This window comes from Cebus imitator, unplaced genomic scaffold (assembly GCF_001604975.1).
Source record: "Cebus imitator isolate Cc_AM_T3 unplaced genomic scaffold, Cebus_imitator-1.0 Scaffold21, whole genome shotgun sequence".
Lineage (NCBI taxonomy): Eukaryota > Metazoa > Chordata > Mammalia > Primates > Cebidae > Cebus > Cebus imitator.
In genome coordinates, this window is record NW_016107336.1 from 4,160,572 (window position 1) to 4,161,269 (window position 698).

Consider the following 698-nt stretch of genomic DNA (forward strand, 5'->3'; position numbering starts at 1 on the left):
TAAATAAATCTGCTTCCACAGTACCATTCTTAATATGGTCTCTCCTATTATGGTCTCCCTTAATATTGATTAGTCCCCTCATTGTGTTTCTTAGGGTTCCCATAGTTAAAGACAATCAAAAATATGTATTTCCATTTCTGTTTTGAAAATGGGTGAAAAGTAAAATAATTTGAACATTTCCCCCATCATAGCACAACAGAGTAGAAGCAGCTATTCTCCCTTTGCCCAATTACCCCTTTCCATTGTGTCTGTTCTTGATCAGGGCTCTTAGCTGAAAGATTGTGAATGCAAATGAACACTGAAGCTTGATGCAACCAGTTTTGCAAATTGACCTCCAGACTCTTCTCCTGTTCAGGAAGTTGAATTCATCTCGTGACAATTTTAATTCAGCACACTGAGATGTCACGTATGCTTGATTGTTTAAAAGTCCATGTCATAAAGAGAAAAAAAAATGAGTGACTGTTACTTACGTATATCCAAGTTGGCTTCTCATTGATAGGAATAAAGACTAGCCACATTTTCAAAGAGTTATTGGCAGAGAAGTGTTTGCAGATAAGAGTCTGAAACTTTTTCTCTTGTCATTTGGAAACAGACATGAGTCATAAAAATCAAGTGACTGGCTATTTTTAAACACAAAATGAAATCTTTTTTATTTTTGAAACAGAGTTTCACTCTTGTTGCCCAAGCTGGAGTACAAT